At 42.0% G+C, this 22961-nt stretch overlaps 1 protein-coding gene across 1 annotated transcript in view; it reads left to right on the top strand.

Moving 5' to 3' along the window:
• Positions 1-22961, top strand: part of GPR39 (G protein-coupled receptor 39) — a 262574-nt gene that overhangs the window by 61707 nt on the left and 177906 nt on the right.

The following is a 22961-nucleotide window of genomic DNA, read 5'->3' as shown; positions in this document are numbered from 1 at the left end:
GAACTCTCTTACTTTTTCGATGATCCAGTGGATGTTGGCAATTTGGTCTCTGGTTCCTCTGCCTTTTCTAAAACCAGCTTGAACATCTGGAAGTTCACGGTTCACGTATTGCTGAAGCCTGGCTTAGAGAATTTTGAGCATTACTTTACTAGCGTGTGAGATGAGTGCAATTGTGTGGTAGTTTGAGCATTCTTTGGCATTGCCTTTCTTTGGGATTGGAATGAAAACTGACCTTTTCCAGTCCTGTGGCCGCTGCTGAGTTTTCTGAATTTGCTGGCATATTGAGTGCAGCACTTTCACAGCATCATCTTTCAGGATTTGAAATAGCTCAACTGGAATTCCATCACCTCCACTAGCTTTGTACGTAGTGATGCTTTCTAAGGCCCACTTGACTTCACATTCCAGGATGTCTGGCTCTAGGTCAGTGATCACACCATCGTGATTATCTGGGTCATGAAGATTTTTTTGTACAGTTCTTCTGTGTATTCTTGCCACCTCTTCTTACTATCTTCTGCTTCTGTTAGGTCCATACCGTTTCTGTCCTTTATCGAGCCCATCTTTGCATGAGATGTTCCCTTGGTATCTCTAATTTTCTTGAAGAGATCTCTAGTCTTTCCCATTCTGTTGTTTTCCTCTATTTCTTTGCATTGATCGCTGAGGAAGGCTTTCTTATCTCTTCTTGCTATTCTTTGGAACTCTGCATTCAAATACTTATATCTTTCCTTTTCTCCTTTGCTTTTTTTTTTTTTTTTTTTTTGTATATTGTGACAATATACAGCCTTGACGTGCTCCTTTCCTGATTTGGAACCAGTCTGTTGTTCCATGTCTGGTTCTAACTGTTGCTTCCTGACCTGCATACAGGATTTCTCAAGTTAATAGTGGCCAAATTTTCTGTAATGAAGAAGCATTTTCTTTATAATGAGAAAAAGAGAATTAAAAAAAGCTTAGAGTTTAAAACCCATTTCTTGCCATGCCTCACATGTGTTTTTCTTGAAGTGGGTCTTTTCTGGGTCACCCATGCTCTAACTTTGGGTCTCTGCGAGCACCTACTGTTCATTTACATTAATAGGGGCTTGGAAGGATCCATTTCTTAACTGAGTGACTGAAGAACTATCTGTCACTGACATAGGTAGAGTACCTCAATTATTTTCTCTATTTTTCAGTAATTATAATTTGAATTTTTTTCATCTAGAATCATTTTCTCTTGGCAGGTTCTACCAGGATATTAAAAAGAGAGAGAGAAAAAAAAATCCTATTCTCTCTGTAAGGATTGTCCTTTTTTCCCCCAACTTTATTTTCCTTGTGATTTCATTTTTGTTTCCCTTCCAGCTAGTAATGAAATGCACTTTGCAGGAGAGGTCAGGAGGGCTTCAGTAAGTTCTGTAGCACTAAGGACCATTCATGGGGCCAGGGTCAGCTGAGTTCTGTGGGGTGTGCTAAGAAAGTCTCTGGGGTGCCAGCCTTCTAGGCTGCTCTCTTGAAGGGCAAGTGCAAAGAAGGCAGCATAATCCCCTGGCTGGTAGGTCTGAACCTTTTTAGGAAAACTCCATACATACGCAGAGTGAGCTGAGTAAGAACTACTGTGTGTAAATTAGTTGCCAGGTCTCCTCTGGTGTTCTCTTCAAATCTGCAAAACTGCATGGATAGAGAAGGACTGTGGATTTCAGAGCTGTATTTTTCCTGGAAAACTTGCAGGGAGCAGAGAATTGTCTCCACATTCTAACCACACCTGCCTCAGACAGTTGCCTTGAGTCTGCTGCCCCTGACTTGTTCTGTTGTTATACTTACGTTTGTAGAAATTCCCCTCCCATACTAGACTATGACCTCACTCTTCCTGCATGGCAAGGCTGCTCTCCATTGTCATGTTTCATATTTTTTAATGTGTTGAAAAATATCTGTCAAAAAATGGTGCTTGAGTATGTTCACTAATTGGAATGCCAGGGATGCCCAGGGATGCCCTGGGAGAAAAAGAAACGTTAAACAGCAAACATCACAAGAAATTCCTTCCAGCCCATTTTAGAGCCACATGGAGCCATCATAGTATCTGTCTTTATAGGAAGCTCAAGAGTTGAGAGTAAGTCCATAGGCAGGGATTGAGCACAACTCATGCCTAGCTGAGTGCTGGCCATTAGGGGCCATTCAGAAGCTTCAGACATAATCTATAGGCAAGTTGATGAGCTCTTATGGTACTGTTCATGGAACTTCAGTGGATACTACAGGCAACATAAAATCTAGTGCTAATACTACTATATGTAAAATAGATAACTAATGAGAACCTGGGACTTCTCAGGTGGCATTGGGTAAAGACCCTGGCTGCCAATGTAGGAGACATAAGGGATGCAGGTTCGATCTTTGGGTCAGGAAGATCCCATGGAGGAGGGCATGGCAACTCACTCCAGCATTCTTGCTTGGAGAATCCCATGGACAGAGGAGCCTGGTGGGCTACAATCCATAGAGTCACAAAGAGTCAGACACAACTGAAGTGGCTGAGGACACACGGCCGCAATGAGAACCTACTGTATAGCACAAGGAATGCCACTGAGCATTCTGATGACCTAACTGGGAAGGAAATCCAAAAAAAAAAGAGGGGATATATGTCTATGTACAGCTGATTCCTTTGCTGTACAGCAGAAGCTAATACAACATTGTAAAGCAACTATATGCCAATAAAAGTTGAAAAAAAAAAAAAAAAGGCTCTATAGTACTGATATCAGCTAAGGCAGGGAACCTAGTGGTCCAGAACAGTTGGCAGTGTCCCTTTCAGGAGGCTAGAATGAAACTGGGAGCCAAGGGTTAAGTGTCCACATGGTTTTAACTTTTTATACCTCTTTAGAGTGAATCAGCTGCCATCTCTTAAGCCTTGAAGAGTTTCCCAGGAATGATCAGATTTCTCAAGTAGCCCTGAGCTAATAAATTCTAGCTGTGCAACTCCATCTCTTTCTCACCCTGCCCCAGGCATCCTGTAGGATGCCTCCCATTTCTCAAAGCCTCAGCACCTTAGAAGTCCCCTCCCCAGTGCTAGGTCTAATGCTTAGCATAGTAGGAGATTCTTTTCTCTGCTAAGTAAAGGTGATCCTTGTGCCAGCCCCACAAAAATACACAATCTTCAAAATTAAATTCTACCCAACCAACATTTATCAAGTGTCTCTGGTTTCTCTCTGTGTATATAACCCAGACACAACAGTGAAGTTTCCCACCCTCAAAAGAGTTTACCCTCTAGACTAGGAGAAAATATAACTACCTTGCAAGATAGAATGAGAGAGAAACTATAACAAAGAAGGATGAGATGAATCCCAGTGGGGAAAAACTTGATGGAGGCAGCAGGCTTGGGGTTAGTTCATAAGGAAGACATGGCACAGAATTTACAACTATGGAATTATGGGGCGGGGACAGAAGTGGGGTTGCGCATATCATGCAGAGGGCATGGTGTGAATGGACGTGCCGAGGTGACAGGAGTAGGGTGTGGTCCAGATTTGGCCCAGGCTAGGATGCGAATGGGTGTCATGGCAGTTAAGACTGGGATGATGAGTGGAGTTTGGAACGTGAGGCTGAGAGATGGGGCCCTATCCTTGGGACAGGGAAGATGCTGGCAGAATTTTGAGCAGATAAAAGCCATGAACTTCAAGCTGATTTTTTCAGGCATGTGTTAGGCATGTATTTGGAATGGAAGGGGGTGGGGTTGTGAACTCAGGGTGGGAGGTGACTGGCTTGGGAGGGACAGGTCAGGGTTCCTTCCGTCTGGCAGTCATCTGGGCAGGTGACAATGAAGGCTGTGAGTAGAGTAGGGCAGTAGTCCTGGAAGGGAGGGGACAGATGACATAGAAGACAGGGGACATTTTGCTGGTCTTTTCTCTTCCCCAGGTGAGCTCATGCTGTCACTTAGCAGTTGTTTTAGGATTGCAGGAATCTGCAGTGCTTTTGCATACAAAAAGAACGCTGCTTTTGAGATGTGACATTGAGAGCTAGAGTCTGCCTGGCTGGGGAGTCGGTTGGTTGGAACCCCTTGGGCGGCGTCTCTGGGACTGGGTATTTTAGCTTCTCGCGGGCAGCTCCCGTTCTCCCCGCCTTCTCCTCTAGGTGGCGCCACGCCCTCGCTACCGCCTCGTGTGTGCCGCCGGCGCCCCGCCTTCCTCCTGGCAGGCAGACCCTGCGGAGGCCAGGAAAGAGGAGTCTCCCATTTTAATCTTGCAGCACTTGGCAGCCCCCACTGACAGATCCTATTCGAGATGAAATGAGTGGCTGGGGGCAACTCATACATAATTTCCCTCTATTTAGTGACTTCCTCCACCATGGGGTCTGCATGATTTCTGTTCATTTAATTAAAGGTTATATTGGCAAATTGTTATCCCCGGGAGTGTGGGTGTGCAGGGAGCATTTCTGGAATGCATGGCAGGGTAATTCCCTTTGCCCTTTATTGCCTCTGCAGGCCATGCGAAATTGAATCGCAAATAGCACATTTTAGAAAGGAGCTAAGAGACTGAGGCCTGCGCTTCCTTTGGCTTTAATGAGAGACTGAGAGTGTGTCTGTAAAGAACCTCCTGGTTCTGCAGGCAGAGCTGAATAGCTAGTGGGAGGATCGCCTCCCCGCCTCCACCCCTTCCCCTAGTCCTGAGTTCAGCAGCCTTCAGTCCTGCCAGGAGCTCTGAATCCACTAGCTGGTTCTGTCCTTGAAACATCCAGAGGGCCCATTACTGTTAACGGAGCCTCTTCCAAGCACCAGCTAGAGACGAGCCCCACTTACACTCAGACTGGATCAAAGTCAGGGGGTGATAGGTCTCCGGGATGCCTGCAACTCCCAAAGTTCTTGTGCGTGAGGGAGGTACCAACAGATGGACCCTGTTAGGGCACAGTTGTCCTCTAACCAGAGCAGATGACAAAAACCTGTAAAGTTCAGAGGGTGCAAAGGTCCTTAAACAGTGTATTGAGAAGTGATGGGGTGGGTGTGCGCTGAAGCCGCAGGAACCACAGAAGAGGGAGTGGTTTCCTGGAGCATTCACCTCCACATGGGCAAAGGCAGTGATCTTAAGTAGTTATGGCTGCCTCCAGTTTGGGAAGTGACTAAGGTTGAGGGATTGGGATAATGCCTTTTCCCTTGGCAATATCCTCACAGTGAGGAGAGCATTTCCACAGAGCAGAGGTATGGGGCTGCCATCTTGTGAGCAGTGGGGAGTTAGGGATGCTGTGGAGGGAAGGGATGAGAGTGGGCGGGTGTTACTATTAAGCTGTGTAGTGGGTAGACTGTCTGAGAATGTGACGTGGAAGCGAAGTCTGGAGGAGGTGAGGGAGTTAGTGGGGAAGATGTCCAGGGAAAGACTTCCAGGCAAAACGTACCATGGAGGGGGGAGTGTGGAGATGGCACTCCCTAAGGCAGGAGTGGGACCGGGGGATGGCGGACTAGAAACTGGGACTGCAGCAGAGTGGGTAGGGAGGAGAGGCCAGAGAGGTGGGGCTGGGGACACGTACAAAGTGCTGTGTTGGCTGCCATAAGGAGGTTGGCTTCTACTGTGAGTGTAATTGGGAGCCTTTGGTCTGAGAGACAGTTATTTGGATGGCCATCAGCAGACCAGGCATTTTATAAGCTCTTGCTCTGGATTTCTGACAGAAGTATTGCAAGCAGACTGGCAAACTCCTATCTGCAGAGTGGCTGTATCTCCGTGAGGATGAACTGATGCACCTTCAGATGTGAAAGGGGCTGAGTGACATCAACCAGCCAGCAGGCTGGTCTTTCCAAGCCATCCTACCTTCTTGAGAACTCGGCATCTATCTGTGCTGCTGACAGATGGGGCATTCAGTGGTGGCAGGAGTCCGTGCTGGTCCGCCCATAAGAAGCTGGCTCACAGTGTCCACTAACATCATGTTGTCCAGCTTGGGTCTTGAAAACTTTCTCAGGAATGGATTCTTTTTCATGGGCATTCATAGGAAACAAAGCTTTTCGAACTGTCTGAGCATATCTATCAGTCCATCTACACCTCCTTCTTAATTTCCAGGTTTATTCCTCCCAGCTGCTGAACTGTTAGCCAAGTTACTTACCACTTCCAGAAGTTCATGTCTAGACTACGGGCCACTTCTCCCTTCACTTAAAGTGATGGCAAACTGTATGCTACCCCTTTGCCTCCAGGTGAGTGGTTGCAGTGCTGCAGCAGTCCGTGTCCATTGCCAGGATTTCCTAAAACTCGCCTGTGAACCAGGCTGTTTATTCTTCCTCCATCAGTTAGTCATAGAGAATCCCCCGTGTAGCCAGTGATATGAATTGACAAAAAGGTGTTGGTACTGTGTAAGTAAGTGACATGGTAGTCACTTAACCATGAATTTATCTTTTCATTCAATTTACTTCTGCTTGTTAGATCTGCTGAAGTCTGCTACCAAACATGCTACTTTAACCATACAGTGAATTGCTCCAACACCAGCCTGGCTCTGTATCTTTATGAATATACTAATATGAACACTCAGTTCTTGATGGACAGCAAGTCATATAGTCACTAGATGTTCCAAGTTCAGATGTCAGTTTCATTGGGGACCCAGTAGCTCACAAGGAGCTATTTTTCAAACACGGTACTTCTTGGGTGCAGAGGACATATTTTTGCTTAAGAACTCTCCAGCTCTTCACCATAGATCTCATAAGGAATTGGCCCAGCATCTTAAACCTCTATGGGTTCCTCCTGTACCATACAACTTTCTGAACTGTGTAGTTCAAGTGGAGGAGAACGTGTACCAGTCTGAACTTGCTACAGAGTCTCCTCTTCCTCTGGCAGCCTCCTGATCCCCAGGAAAACACATTTGAGGAGTTTTCCCAAGTGTTCTAAGCAAGGCATTGAAACCTAAAACATTCCAACAAGTCCTATGCTGTTTTCATAGTAGTAGGTGTACAAAGTTATTGAGGCAGTCTGAGCATGGGTTGGAAAAGAATTTCCAAACACAGAGCATTTCAGAAGGAAGTGAGTTTATTAAGAAAAAGGAGCAGAGATAATGAAGGCACTGCAAGTGCAGCAGGGTGACCTCCTGACAGACCAGGGAGAGCTAACAGTTTTAATGGGTTAGTAGCCATGAACTTTTATAGCCTCAAGACAAAGAAAATTCCTGCTGGAAGGTTGGGTTTAGGAGATAGGTTAGGGTGCTATAGGGTGTTTACTGGATGTGCATCTTTGCCTAATTTGGAGTCAGGAAGCTTGTTAGTGATGATCAGGGGGCTTTTGGCAGTGGTTACAAAGGGATGACCTTAGTTCTGGGCTCCATTCTGTGGCCTTGGGGCAGGACTCAACAAAGTTATGCTGATTTTTCGTATTCTTTGAAGGGATGTCCAGGAATGTCCCAAACCTCTGGAAGCTCTAGGAATGTCACAGATTTGTGAGGTCCAAGTATTTGTGAGGTTTATATCTCATCTGCCAGAAGGTATGTATCCTCTTATTAAAGAATGTGGAGTACTTACCACTTCCTGTTCTCTGGTACAACTAGTATGATGTCATCAAAATAAGAGACCAGTGTTGTTCCTCAGAATGTCACAACATTCTGCAGAATGTCAAATTCCCTGAGCTCTAGATTATGACAGGAGAATTAACGGAGCCCTAAAGCTGTTCTGGTGGAGGTGTATTGTAGTCAAAGTTACTTTTGATTCCAGATATTGAAAGAAAAAAAAAAAGCATTCATCAACTCAGTGGTAACATACTAAGTACTGGAGTCCACGCTGACCTGCTTGAAGAGGCAAAGTATTACATCTAGTCCATCAGTTGCTGTTGAGGCTGATGCTTGGTTAATTTCACAGTAACCTATCGTTACCTAACATGGTCCATCTGGGTTCTGCAGAGGCCAACTGGGGGCATTGGCAGATATGATATGGACTACTCTTCTGCTTCTTTCAAATCTTTGGTTGTGGCATCAGTCTCTCTGGTTCCTTCAGGCATGAAGAATGGCTTCCAATTCATTATCTTGGTGGAAAAGGAGGTGGTTTCAGGGACTGTATTTGGATTTATTACAATAATGGCTCTTACTCCACAAGTCACAGAGCAGATGTAGGGTCTCGCTTGCTACTATGTCTGTCTATGCTGATCACACATTTAGCGATGGGGGAAGTAATTGCACTGCGGGTCAGTGGCCTCATTAGGTCCACTGTGACTCAGGCTAAAACTGTACTTGTCACATGACTTCAGTAAGCCCTCCCTCTGTCCAGACAAGCATGGTGGCATGTTTTAGGTCCCTTGTCATTAGTGTTAGCTCAGACCCTGTATTTAATGGTTTTTGAAATTTCTGGATTTCCCCAGAAAATGGTCACAAGTATTTTTCACATAGATTTGCACTCGTTTTGCAGAATCTTTCCTCAGGGAGACCTGGCCTTCAATCTGCCTCCCCGCTACCGTTCATGACCTCCAGACCATTAACCCATGCTGGGACATACCACAGGGTGAACAGAGCTAAAAAGGCCCTGTTCTGGTAATAGTAGACTGTGCACCAAAGGAATTCTAGAATTTTGCAAATATATAGTTTGGGTATGGAGCTTTAGGCCTGTGAATGGACTTAAATCTGGAAAACAGAAGAAAGGATTGTATTTTTCTATCACGGTTGATGTCAGCCTTGTGCTCACCAGCTCATGGATGTATCACTGTTTGTATGTGTTCATAACTGCCCATCCATCTTGCTGTTTGGGACACAATGATATATTACCCATCACCGTAGACTACTGTCAGTCAAGGTACCCATGTGCTACTCAACCTTGCTGCACAGTATAGTAATTGTATCCAACTTGCTTCTGATTGGCAAGTGCTGCTTTCCTGCCTTGAGCATCTGGGACCCCCTCTATATTAGGGGTCTTGATTCCATGTCAGCAGATTCATGGCAACTCCTGCTTACAAGGGCTGCCTCCAGAAAACATCTCAATGATTCTTAGACCCACTTCATCAGTACATTTCCCATTGAAGGAAGTATCCTTTGAGTTCTCCACAATTCATAGAGAATTTGATTACGTGGGGAGGCTCAGGTTTTATGTAGCCAATCCATTCTGACAAGTCCATGTCTCCAAACTTTCTGATCAAGGAAGTTCCACTGTCTTCACCCATCCCTTTTCTGTAGGCCATCACTGTGCCTGTGTTTCTGGGACTCATCCCAGCATTGTGTCAGGACTGGTTCTGGGTATTCTTATCAGCTCATTGAAACCTGAGTCTGAGGTGAGTGCTCCCCTGTTGACCACCCTCCCCATCTGTCTTTTTAACTCTGCCCTGTGGTCTGCTGCCTTTATGATTCTTGCACATATGTAAAGTCCTACAGTTCCTCTGGTATACAGTCTGTTATTTCCCAGAATAGGCATTGGATATCCCTGCCTGCATGGTGGCAGGTCTTGGCACTGGTGAGTGGTACTGGGGCCTTGAGTAGTAGTGGGGGACCGATCCTGAGAATGAATGCCATTTGCCATGCGCCCATTTCAGATAAGCTCGGTACATGATCTCTAGACAAGTTGTTGGGGGTGGGGGAGGCACGGACTAGTTCCCTCTGTCAGTCAAGAAAGACTGTGTCTGCTGGCCCAGAAGGTCCATGACTCTTAGGCTTAAACTTAGCGCAGGTGTCTCCACCTCAACTTTCATAGTCCCACTCTTTCCCATGAGGGTCTGACTTGGACACAGGAGACAGGTTGAAGCTGTACATTTAATCTCTGCCAGTCTAACACATGTAAAAATCACATCCTGGGCCTGATTTTCAATACAGTCTGCTTTGCAGTTGCAGGTGACGAGTGTCTCTTTTAAAATGATACGGAGCCCTGACACTTTCAGAACATGCCTGAAGCTGGCAATTAGCTGCCCTGGTTTAATTTATTTTTGGCAAGGTTTCAGAAGCCTTCCAAAATCACCATTTCACACAACCACCTTTGTAGGTATCATTGTCCCCATCCATCAGATGATGCCACCGTTTCACCTTCCAATGTCCTATACTTTATGAGCACCTCATCTTAATCAACTGTAGATGAAAGCCTTACTAATTGTGATGTCAATGTCTGCCAGGGATTAGTACCATCCCAATTATCACTAGTAATGGAGTCCTTGTTTCAAACAGATGCATTCAAGAGCTGTGAAGAGTAAGATTATACTCTAGTTGCAAGCCAACAACTTAGCCTGCCACAGTTTCCTGGATGCTGGCTGAAGACAAAGGCCTTTATCTGTGATCCAGCAGGGCCACTTTGTTCTCAAGAATCCCATGGAGAACTGTCTTCCATAAGTGGGCATTCCATTTCCCAAGTCTTAAACTGAGGGTCTCTTGGCTCCCAAATTTTCTCACTTGAGATCTCTAGAAAACAAAGCTAAAGGCAAAGTTTATGTCTATTTTTTTTCTAAGAAATATAATTCCTCTGAAAATGTGAGGGGAAAGGAAGTGAGGAAGGGATGGAGGAAAATCAGATGATGCTTTACAAGTTGGCCACCGTATCACAAACCAAACCACACACGTGTAAAGTCATCACTTTTTCAGTTGTGTAGGAAAGGGCTTTAGGACTTAGAACCATCATTGGTGGGGAGGAAGGGGAGGCTGAATCTGCCAGTTCCCTCCCACAGAGGTGTCTCTTATCCTTCCCAGCCAGCCTCTTGGGCAGCCTCTGGGGAAGCAAGATTCCCCACCTACATCTGATTCTGGGTTTGGTGGGAAGAACCACAGCCTCTGTGTTTTCCTTCTTTTCCTGTTCTTTTGTCTCTGATTCTTAGGACTTCAGTTTCTCATGGACCTGGTGGGAATAATAATACCTGCATCACCTATTTTGAGAGATTGTTGTAAGAGAGAAGAAATTTTGAAGAAGTGTAAGTGCAATAGAAAAATTAGCTATTATTTACTTGAAGATTTCTTAAACTTGAATCAGAAGAGGACGAGGTAAGCAACTTCCCTGGTAGTTTAGTGATTAAGACTCTATGCTTTCAATGCAAGGGGCACAGGTTTGATCCCTGCTCAGGGAACTAAGATCCCATGTGTTGGGAAGCATGGCCAAGGAGGAGAAAAAGAAGAGGATGAGGTAAGACTTGAATGTGACTCTTTCCAGCGTAGATAACAGATACATAGATGAGACACGTGAGAGGGTCCTCAGGGAGTGCTTTTAGCAGGAGCAAAGGACAGATGTGACATGGTAAGAAACAGGGGTTGGCAAACTATGGTCCATAGACCAGATCTGGCCCTCCACCCCTTTTTGTAGTAAAGTGTTACTGGAATTTAGGCCTAGCCACACTTCTATATATTATATACTTCTTTATACTAAGAGAGCAGAATTGGCTAGTTGCAACAAGAGACCACATGGCTTATAAAGCCTAAAATAATCACTCTCTGGCCTTTTCCACACCCCTGATATAAAATCAAATACCAGAAACAGTACAATGTAGTTATTATTTTTAATATTTTTTGTAACTTTTTTTTGGCTGCACCATGTAGTCGGACATGACTGAGCGACTGAACTGAACTGAACTGATGTAGTGTGTGAGATCTTAGTTCCCTGACCAGAGATCGAACCCATATCCCCTGCATTGGGAGTGTGAGGTCTTAACCACTGGACCACCAGGGAAGTCCCCAGTGTAGGTAATTAATAAAGGGGAATTGCCTTTCTCCTTCATCTTCCTTCTTTGACTCACAAAGAATTGATTGTATAAAGGCTACTTCATAAATACTGATTAGCTGTCTCACTCTTTAGAAGGGTATTTGATACCATGATTTATCAAATATAGAGTTAATCCCAACAGATTTACAAATTTAAAATTATGACTGTAACCTACAAAGAATGGCAGACAGTTTATTCTGTTCCCTTTGCACTCACCATATTAATAATTGAGACACTGTCTCACACATAATTGGGTACAAGACCAATTATTGAAATATGACTGTTCTAGACAATCTGGATTAACTTAGACTCAACTTTATAGTGACTCTTATAAAACCACAAACTGCTGAGCATGAAAACTATATTTCCACCGACACCAGGCTCAAGTCTGAAACATTTGCTTGAAGAGAGGAATCAAGTCTTCTATAACTTGGAATCCCCAGTCCCCAGCCAAATACCTGGCAAATAGAAGGGATTAAATAAGAGCCTACTGAATAAATGAAGTGTCTATAATAGTGCCTGGCACAGGGTAGGTTGTGGTAAACGTTTGTTGAATCATCCAGCAAAATTATCCATTCATTTGAGAAATTTCAGGCCACAGAACAGAAACCATGGCTCGGGTGACACAAATAATTGAAAGTCTACAATATTTCTACTTTATTTGTCAGAGTGTTGGATAACCATTGGTTAGCCCCTAATACTGAGTGAGCTAGCTACCCAATCAATGTTATCCAACAAGCATACCTACTTGGTGAAGATGGAGAACTCAATTTGGATGGATCTCATGGCTATGCTGTTTTAAGGCCAATTAACTGGTGCCTGACATCTTCCAGTAAATCTAAATGAAGTGCATCCTTGAGAATTCTAACTTCAAGTGAGTTTAATTGAACTTGAGAGGGAAGATACCATTAAGTGAATAAAATGAAAATGAAATAATTGAATATTTTCCCAGAATTGTATTTGAAATGTGCTCCATCAATAGGTGGTTTGGAACCCACGCTGCTTGTGGTTAATATTTAGAGAAGGAGGAGGAGGATTTAAATGTCAGTTTGTAGTCACTAAGATGGTAAATGCAGCAGCCAACTGTTCAATTACTGGATGTCAGCTCTACTTGGTCTTCAAAATCCTTTTTTAAGTTGGAAGTTAAATAATATGGTCAAGAGAATTAGGATAAGTCTGGATGACTAAATAACAAAAAAACTCTCCTTATTCCCCTCACTCTTGCAACCCACACAAAAAGAGAGCAGTTCTGTTGATTTTGGACTGTAGATATTTTGATGGGCCAAATTAACTGGTTACACATTAAAATGTTGAGTCCTTTATTAAATGGCTATACACTGAAGGCTTGCCATTTCTAGGCACCATGGGAGGTAGATGATTGAACAAAATTCAGTCTGTGGCCTTAAGGAACTTTATGTTCAGTAAGTGAGATGAGACTAGAGAATACATGTGGATAGAAAAAGTAAATATGATACATACTGCTAGAGCAACCCCAAGTGCTGAAGAAATGTGAAGTTCTGATTGAAAGCAAAGATCTCCTCTTAGAAGGGATGGTATTTGAGCTTTAAATATGTACAGGGGAAAAGAAAGCAAGGAACCTGTTTGGAAGATGATGAGGTATTAATGGGGCTGATATGGAAGATTTGTGGAATGAGATCATGTGAAATAAGGTAGATGTCATTCAGTTATAAATGCTTTGAATGGGTTTATACTTCATTCATTAGGCAGCCTCCTTTGACCAGATAGGGAGGATGAGGATGAATATAAATATAATGCTCAGCATCACTGGTCATCACAGAAAGGGAAATAAAAACCACAATGACACACCACCTTAAACCCATGTTCAGTTCAGTTCAGTCACTCAGTTGTGTCCGACTCTTTGAGACCCCATGAACTGCAGCACGCCAGGCCTCCCTGTCCATCACCAGCTCCCGGAGTCCACCCAAACCCACGTCCATTGAGTCGGTGACGCCATCCAACCATGTCATCCTCTGTTGTCGCCTCTCGTGCCCTCAGTCTTACTCAGCATCTTTTCTAATGAGTCAGCTCTTTGTATCAAGTAGCCAAGGTATTTGAGCTTCAGTGTCAGTCCTTCTAATGAATATTCAGGGTTGATTTCCTTTAGGATTGACTGGTTTGATCTCCTTGTCATCCAAGGGACTCTCAAGACTCTCCTCCAGCACTGCAGTTGGAAAGCATCAATTCTTCAGTATACCATATGATTTTACTAATCTGAGATACCTTAAGTAGTCAGATTTGTAAAAACAGGAAATGGAGAAGTAGAGTGGTAGTGCGAGGGCCTGAATGGAGGAGGAAGTGGGGAGCAGTTATTAATGAGTATAGAGTTTTCAGGTTTTCAAGAAGAAAAATTTCTGGAGGTCTGCTTCGCATTAATGTGAATGTATTTAACACTGTGGAACTGTAGGATGGTAAATTTTATATTTTTTCTTACCACATTAAAAAGAATACAGATGTAGCAGGTGGTGAGAGTTGCATTGGGGTTGAAAGGGAGAGGAAATAGGAAATCATTTTAGAGGTGTTTGTCCAAGGCCTTGTGAAAGGGACAAGAGCAGGGAGGGGAAGAAGGGAGAGGAGTGATCAAGGAGGAATTAGCAGGATTTGGCATTTACTGGACACTGGATTGAGGGAGCAGGAGTCAGAGATTTGCAACCTGTGCTAATAAGAAAATGATGGCGCCTTTCCCAGAACTAGTGACTTACACGGGTAGATAAGGCATTTGGTTTTGGATTAATTCTAACTGCAACTTGGGGTTGATTGTGTTGGAGCTTGTCTGATGACATCGTGCTCTAAGGGCTCCTGAAAGCTCATTTTTTGTTTGTTTGCTTTCTGTTTTCTCTCACTTTTCCACGTCTTTGACCTTCTGCTCTCCATTGTCCTTGCTTGATGCTTTCTTCTGAACTCACTGAAATAAGGATGAGTTGCAGATTGTATGTGGACCTCGGATGAATTTTTTCACCGTATCCTTCAGTGTGAGGTTGAATGTTTTGTTGGAGTTGTTGTGAAAGTGAGGAAGCTGTGAGGCTTCTTTTGCTCGAAAGTGCCATTTTTCTCTCTCAGAAACTTTTTCCATCCCTTTCATTAGAGACTTTATTTCCAAGCTGGTTAGATGAACACAATGGCTTTACCTTTTCGTCCTGTGACATCTCACTCATCTAAGCTGGAAGAGGTCTCAGAGGTGTGAGCTTCGTTCTTTCCTGTAGGCATTGCACAGGGACCAGAGGTTTACAAATGTATTCATGTCAGTGCTTTATAGGGTCACCACCTCCAGATTCCCGGAGTGGTGGCAGTAGCCAATTTGTAATTCCAAATCTATGTGTTTGTGGTCAAGAGAATTCTGTTGAGGATAGAAAAGGAGAGCAATGAAATAGCCTGGTTTTGCCCTGACATGAATTGGTCTACAAAGATAATCACCTCTTGGAGTACTGCAAAGGTTCTTTTTAATGCCTGTGGTACCAGGAGGTAAAAAGAACCATATGGAGATATTTTCAAAGGCCAGAATCTGGGATTATAATGAGATGTAATTTTACAGGCTTTATTGTGTCATGTATGTCAGAAAGAATTTATATACTGATATTTGTGGGTAGATGGTCGTGAATGCTGAAGTGAGGTTGAGCTTTGTTTACCAAGTTACATATATACATATGTATATGGCCTGATATCGGAGAAGGCAATGGCACCCCACTCCAGTACTCTTGCCTGGAAAATCCCATGGACAGAGGAGCCTGGTGGGCTGCAGTCCATGGGGTCACTAAGAGTCGGACACGACTGAGCGACTTCACTTTCACTTTTCACTTTCATGTATTGGAGAAGGAAATGGCAACCCACTCCAGTGTTCTTGCCTGGAGAATCCCAGGGACAGGGGAGCCTGGTGGGCTGCCGTCTATGGGGTCGCACAGAGTCGGACACGACTGAAGCGACTTAGCAGCAGCAGCAGCATGGCCTGATATATACATATATATATATGTATATATCAGGCCATAAAAGGCTCAAATTCCCAGAAAATTCACCTTAGGCTTTGGAGAACAGGTTACCTTCTGAAACAAGAGTTTTAAAGACAATGTCTTACTAAAAGAAATTATAAATAACTTTTTTTAATGAAATTGCAAATGTAATACACATTCATTATAGAAATTTTAGAAAATGTAGATGGGTAGAAATGGTCCCAGTTCCCACCACTCAGCAGTACTTCTTGTTAGCACTGTGTCATCTCTCTTTCTTGTATTGTGGGGAGTGTGGGTCTGTGCTTGCAAATGTATGTGTTTTTAATGTGACCATACTATTTGTTTTAGTTTGCAGTCTGATTTTTTCCCCATTAATGTATTATATACATCTTTCCATATGGCTGAATTTTCTTTTAATATTTTTCAAAAAATATTACATGGTTATTCTGATCCTCCATGCTGGACATTTTTAAAGAATTTATTTTAATTGGAGGCTAATTACTTCACAGTATTGTAGTGGTTTTTGCCATACATTGACATGAATCAGCCATGGGTGTGCATGTGTTCCCCATCCTGAACCTCCCTCCCACATCTCTCCCCATCCCATCCCTCTGGGTCATCCCAGTGCTCCAGCCCTGAGCACCCTGTCTCATGCATCAAACCTGGACTGGCGATCTGTTTCACATATGATAATATACATGTTTCAATGCTATTCTCTCAGATCATCCCACCCTCACCTTCTCCCACAGAGTCAGAAAGACTGTTCAATACATCTGTGTCTCTTTTGCTGTCTCACGTAAATGGTTATCAGTACCATCTTTCTAAATTCCATATATATGCACTAGTATACTGTATTGGTGTTTTTCTTTCTGACTTACTTAACTCGGTATAATAGGCTCCAGTTTCATCCACCTCATTAGAACTGATTCAAATGTGTTCTTTTTAATGGCTGAGTAATACCTCATTGTGTATATGTACCACAGCTTTCTTATCCATTCATCTGCTGATGGACATCTAGATTGCTTCCATGTCCTGGCTATTATAAACAGTGCTACGATGAACATTGGGGTACACGTGTCTCCTTCAGTTCCGGTGTCCTCGGTATGTATGCCCAGCGGTGGGATTGCTGGGTCATAAGGCGGTTCTATTTCCAGTTTTTTAAGGAATCTCCACACTGTTCTCCACAGTGGCTGTACTAGTTTTCATCCCCACCAACAGGGTAAGAGGGTTCCCTTTTCTCCACACCCTCTCTAGCATTTATTGCTTGTAGATTTTTGGATAGCAGCCATTCTGACTGGCGTGAGATGGTACCATCATTGTGGTTTTGATTTGCATTTCTCTGATAATGAATGATGTTGAGCATCTTTTCATGTTTGTTAGCCATCTGTATGTCTTCTTTGGAGAAATGTATTTTTAGTTCTTTGGCCCATTTTTTGATTGGGTAGTTTATTTTTCTGGAATTGAGCTGCAGGAGTTGCTTTTTATTTTTGAAACTAATTCTTTGTCCGTTGCTTTGTTTGCTGTTATTTTCTCCCATTCTGAAGGCTGTCTTTTCACCTTGCTTATAGTTTCCTTCATTGTGCAAAAGCTTTTAAGTTTAATTAGCCCCCATTTGTTTATTTTTGCTTTTATTCCCATTACTCTGGGAGGTGGGTCATAGAGTATTCTGCTATGATATATGTCGGAGAGTGTTTTGCCTATGTTTTCCTCTGGGAGTTTTATAGTTTCTGGTCTTATGTTTAGATCTTTACTCCATTTTGAGTTTATTTTTGTGTATGGTGTTAGAAAGTGTTCTAGTTTCATTCTTTTGCAAGTGGTTGACCAGTTTTCTTAGCACCGCTTGTTAAAGAGATTGTCTTAAAAAAAAAAAAAAGAGTTTGTCTTTTCTCCATTGTATATTTTTGCCTCCTTTGTCAAAGATAAGGTGTCCATAGGTGTGTTGGGCTTTCTATTTTGTTCCTTTGATCTATATTTCTGTCTTTGTGCCAGTACCATACTGTCTTGATGACTGTAGCTTTGTAGTATATCCTGAAGTCAGGCAGGTTGATTCCTCCAGTTCCATTCTTTCTCAAGATTGTTTTAGCTATTCGAGGTTTTTTATATTTCCATACAAACTGTAAAATTATTTGTTCTAGTTCTGTGAAAAATACTGTTGGTAGCTTGACAGGGATTGCACTGAATCTATAGATTGCTTTGGGTAGTATACTCATTTTCACTATATTGATTCTTCCAATCCATAAACACGGTATATTTCTCCATCTATTTGTGTACTCTTTGATATCTTTCACCAGTGTTTTATACTTTTCTATATATACGTCTTTTGTTTCTTTAGGTAGATATATTCCTAAGTATTTTATTCTTTTTATTGCAGTGGTGAATGGAATTGTTTCCTTAATTTATATTTCTGTTTTCTTATTGTTAGTGTATAGGAATGCAAGGGATTTATGTGTGTTAATTTTATATATTGCAGCTTTACTATATTCATTGATTAGCTCTAGTAATTTTCTGGTGGAGTCTTTAGGGTTTTCTATGTAGAGGATCATGTCATCTGCAAACAGTGAGAGTTTTACTTCTTCTTTTCCAATCTGGATTCCTTTTATTTATTTATTTATTTTTCTGCTCTGATTGATGTGGCTAAAACTTCCAAAACTATGTTGAATAGTAGTGGTGAGAGTGGGCACCCTTGTCTTGTTCCTGACTTTAGGGGAAATGCTTTCAATTTTTCACCATTGTGGATAATGTTTGCTGAAGGTTTGTCATATATAGCTTTTATTATGTTGAGGTATGTTCCTTCTATTCCTGTTTTCTGGAGGGTTTTTATCATAAATGGATGTTGAATTTTGTCAAAGGCTTTCTCTGCATCTATTGAGATAATCATATGGTTTTTATCTTGCAATTTGTTAATGTGGTGTATTACAGTGATTGATTTGCAGATATTAAAGAATCCTTGCATCCCTGGGATAAAGCCCACTTGGTCATGATGTATGATCTTTTTAATATGTTGTTGGATTCTGTTTGCTAGAATTTTGTTAAGGATTTTTGCATCTATGTTCATCAGTGATATTGGCCTGTAGTTTTCTTTTTTTGTGGCATCTCTGTCAGGTTTTGGTATTAGGGTGATAGTGGCCTCATAGAATGAGTTTGGAAGTTTACCTTCCTCTGCAGTTTTCTGGAAGAGTTTGAGTAGGATAGGTGTTAGCTCTTCTCTAAACTTTTGGTAGACTTCAGCTGTGAAGCCATCTGGTCCTGGGCTTTTGTTTGTTGGAAGATTTCTGATTACAGTTTCGATTTCCATGCTTGTGATGGGTCTGTTAAGATTTTCTATTTCTTCCTGGTTCAGTTTTGGAAGGTTGTACTTTTCTAAGAATTTGTCCATTTCTTTCAGGTTGTCCATTTTATTGGCATATAGTTGCTGATAGGAGACTCTTATGATCCTTTGTATGTCTGTGTTGTCGTGATCTCTCCATTTTCATTTCTAATTTTGTTGATTTGATTCTTCTCCCTTTGTTTCTTGATGAGTCTGGCTAATGGTTTGTCAATTTTATTTATCTTCTCAAAGAACCAGCTTTTGGCTTTGTTGATTTTTGCTATGGTCTCATTTCTTTTGCATTTATTTCTGCCCTAATTTTTAAGATTTATTTCCTTCTACCAACCCTTGGGTTCTTCATTTCTTCCTTTTCTAGTTGCTTTAGGTGTAGAGTTAGGTTATTTATTTGACTTTTTTCTTATTTCTTGAGGTATGCTTGTATTGCTATGAACCTTCCCCTTAGCACTGCTTTTACAGTGTCCCATAGGTTTTGGGTTGTTGTGTTTTCACTTTCATTCATTTCTATGCATATTTTGATTTATTTTTTGATTTCTTCTGTGATTTGTTGGTTATTCAGCAGCATGTTGTTTAGCCTTCATATGTTGGAATTTTTAATAGTTTTTCTCCTGTAATTGACATGTAATCTTACTGCATTGTGGTCTAAAAGATGCTTGGAATGATTTCAATTTTTTTTTAATTTACCAAGGCTAGATTTATGGCTCAGGATGTGATCTATCCTGGAGAAGTTTCCATGTGCACTTGAGAAAAAGGTGAAATTAATTGTTTTGGGATGAAATGTCCTATAGATATCAATTAGGTCTAACTGGCCCATTGTATCATTTAAAGTTTGTGTTTCCTTGTTAATTTTCTGTTTAGTTGATCTATCCATAGGTGTGAGTGGGGTATTAAAGTCTCCCACTATTATTGTGTTATTGTTAATTTCTCCTTTCATACTTGTTAGCATTTGTCTTACATATTGCGGCACTCCCGTGTTGGGTGCATATATATTTATAATTGTTATATCTTCTTCTTGGACTGATCCTTTGATCATTATGTAGTGTCCTTCTTTGTCTCTTTTCACAGCCTTTATTTTAAAGTCTATTTTATCTGATATGAGTATTGCTACTCCTGCTTTCATTTGGTCTCTATTTGCATGGAAAATCTTTTTCCAGCCCTTCACTTTCAGTCTGTATGTGTCCCTAGGTTTGAGGTGGGTCTCTTGTAGACAACATATATAGGGGTCTTGTTTTTGTATCCATTCAGCCAGTCTTTGTCTTTTGGTTGGGGCATTCAACCCATTTACATTTAAGGTAATTATTGATAAGTATGGTCCCATTGCCATTTATTTTGTTGTTTTGAGTTAGAGTTTATACACCCTTTCTGTGTTTCCTGTCTAGAGAAGATCCTTTAGTTTTTGTTGAAGAGCTGGTTTGGTGGTGCTGAATTCTCTCAGCTTTTGCTTGTCTGTAAAGCTTTTGATTTCTCCTTCATATTTGAATGAGATCCTTGCTGGGTGCAGTAATCTGGGTTGTAGGTTTTTCTCTTTCATCACTTTAGGTATATTCCCTTCTGGCCTGAAGAGTTTCTATTGAAAGATCAGCTGTTATCATTATGGGAATCCCCTTGTGTGTTATTTGTTGTTTTTTCCTTGCTGCTTTTAATATTTGTTCTTTGTGTTTGATCTTTGTTAATTTGATTAATATGTGTCTTGGGGTGTTTCGCCTTGGGTTTATTCTGTTTGGGACTCTCTGGGTTTCTTGGACTTGGGTGACTATTTCCTTCCCCATTTTAGGGAAGTTTTCAACTATTATCTCCCCAAGTATTTTGTCATGGTCTTTCTTTTTGTCTTCTTCTTCTGGGACTCCTATGGTTCAAATGTTGGGGTGTTTAACATTGTCCCAGAGGTCCCTGAGGTTGTCCTCATTTCTTTTAATTTTTTTTTCTTTTTTCCTCTCTGCTTCATTTATTTCTACCATTCTATCTTCTATCTCACTTATCTTCTATCTTCTACCTCACTTACCATTCTATCTTCCACCTCAGTATCTTCTGCCTCTGTTATTCTACTGTTGGTTCCCTCCAGAGTGTTTTTGATTTCATTTATTGCATTATTCATTATTCATTGACTCTTTTTTATTTCTTCTAGGTTCTTGTTAAACATTTCTTGCATCTTCTCAATCCTTGTTTCCAGGCCATTTATCTGTAACTCTATTTTGTTTTCAAGATTTTGGATCATTCTTACTACCATTATTCTGAATTCTTTTTCAGGTAGACTCCCTATCTCCTCCTCTTTTGTTTGGTTTGATGAACATTTATCCTGTTCCTTTACCTGCTGAGTATTTCTCTGCCTTTTCATCTTGTTTAGAGTGCTGTGTTTGGGGTGGCCTTTCTGTATTCTGGCAGTTTGTGGTTACTCTTTATTGTGGAGGTTCCTCCCTGTGGGTGGGGTTGAATGAGTGGCTTGTCAAGGTTTCCTGGTTAGGGAAGCTTGCGTCGGTGTTCTGGTGGGTGGAGCTGGATTTCTTCTCTCTGGAGTGCAATGAAGTGTCCAGTAGTGAGTTTTGAGATGTCTATGGATTTGGTGTGACTTTGGGCAGCCTGTATATTGAAGCTCAGGGCCATGTTGCTGCATTGCTGGAGAATTTGAGTGGTATGTCTTCCTCAGAAACTTGTTGGCTCTTGGGTGGTGCTTGGTTTTAGTGTCGGTATGGAGGCTTTTGGATGAGCACTTATCGATTAATGTTCCTTGGAGTCAGGAGTTCTCTGGTGTTCTCGGGTTTTGGGCTTAAGCCTCCTGCCTCTGGTTTTCAGTCTTATTCTTACAGTAGCCTCAAGAATTCTCCATCCATACAGCACTGATGATAAAACATCTAGGTTAATGGTGAAAAGATTCTCCCCAGTGAGGGACAGCTAGAGAGGTTCACAGAGTTACATGAAGAAGTGAAGAGGGAGGAAGGAAATGGAGGTGATCAGGAGGAGAAAAGGGTGGCTCAAAAGGAGAGAGACAGATCAAGGCAGTAGTTGGTCCCCTAAGTGTTCTCCTCAGCCCGGAACACACACACAGATTCACAGTGTTGGGTAGAGAAGAGAAGGGGGAGGGAGGAGATAGAGGTGACCTGGGGTGGGGAAAGGAGAGTCAAAGGGGGAGAGAGTAATCAAGCCAGTAATCACACTCCTAAGTAAAAATGGGTACTGAAGGTTGGATTCTTAAAGGTACAAAATTGATAACAAATACCAAAAAACAAAGGTTAAACATCTAGAGTAGAGGTTAGATTCTCAAAAATACAATATTAAAAAAAAATCACAAAAATTATAAAAAATATATATGAAGTTTGTTTTAAAAATAGGGCCTTTTTTTGGTAAGGTATTAGTAGGTTATAAAAATTAAAATTAAAGGAGTAATAGAGGACTTAAAAATTAAAAAAAAAACTTAAAAAAATGATAATAGGAAAAATATATTTAGGAATTACTCTGGAGCTGTTGTGGGCAGTGTGGGGTCAGTTCAGTTTCAGATAGTTCCTTGTTCCAGCTTATACTTTTCAAGATCTATAGGCCCTTTCCAGTGTGAAAGTAAAAGTGAAGTCGCTCAGTTGTGTCCAACTCTTTGGGACCCCATGGACTAGTAGCCTACAAGGCTCCTCTGTCCATGGGATTTTCCAGGAAATAGTACTGGAGTGGATTGCCATTTCCTTCTCCAGGGGATCTTCCCGACCCAGGGCTCGAACCCGGGTCTCCCCCATTGTAGACAGACGCTTTACTATCTGAGCTACCAGGGAAGTCCGGTGTAGTCAGTGCTAACTACAAGGTTTTAATCTGTTGCACCTGTCACTTCTAAAGCGGTTCCCTCTGTTTATTTTGGCTTCTTCTATTTGCAGGTCTCTGACACAGTTTCCACCCTGACACAAGGGGGCACAAGTGGTCACTTATTTAGGCTCACTTGTTCAGTCGTGGTGTGGGGAGGGAGGAGCACTGCAAACAAATATCACTGGCGTGTGTAGGGAGTGCTCAGAGTCTTGGTCACACTGGGTTTGCCCCTGCTCATGGCGTGTGTGCTTTCCCAGTCTACATTGCTCGGGTTCCAGGTTGCTCTGCATGTGAACTGTCTAAAGCGGGCCCTGGCTTGCGTGCACTTCTCAGGTCTAAG

This window comes from Bos taurus, chromosome 2, assembly GCF_002263795.3.
Source record: "Bos taurus isolate L1 Dominette 01449 registration number 42190680 breed Hereford chromosome 2, ARS-UCD2.0, whole genome shotgun sequence".
NCBI classification, from domain to species: Eukaryota; Metazoa; Chordata; class Mammalia; order Artiodactyla; family Bovidae; genus Bos; species Bos taurus.
This window is presented reverse-complemented; position numbering and strand designations above follow the sequence as displayed.